Genomic DNA, 339 nt, shown 5'->3' on the forward strand with positions numbered 1-339 from the left:
CGTGGGTAAGTTGCACACGTTAAAGATCCCTTAGTTCCAAAATAAAATCGATAGTAGTAGGCTTCGATCGCCACCCTGGCAAAATTCAAAATTAATTCCTACCATACTGAAAATGCTTAGATCTTCAATGTGTCCTGCGCGCTCATATGACCTTATGCAGTTGAAAGCGCCGTAGTAAAAATATCCTTCAGACCTTATCTATTTACTGAAATTCCTTTACTGATCGATACTCTTTTATTTGTGGCATCGTGGTGAAATCGGGCGGTCGTCAAAATAATGAAACGAAAGAAACCGACATTTCCCCACCCACAGGGGAAGTCTTATAATACCTTTTTTCGG

The sequence above is a fragment of the Aplysia californica genome, unplaced genomic scaffold, assembly GCF_000002075.1.
Source record: "Aplysia californica isolate F4 #8 unplaced genomic scaffold, AplCal3.0 scaffold00364, whole genome shotgun sequence".
Taxonomy (NCBI): domain Eukaryota; kingdom Metazoa; phylum Mollusca; class Gastropoda; order Aplysiida; family Aplysiidae; genus Aplysia; species Aplysia californica.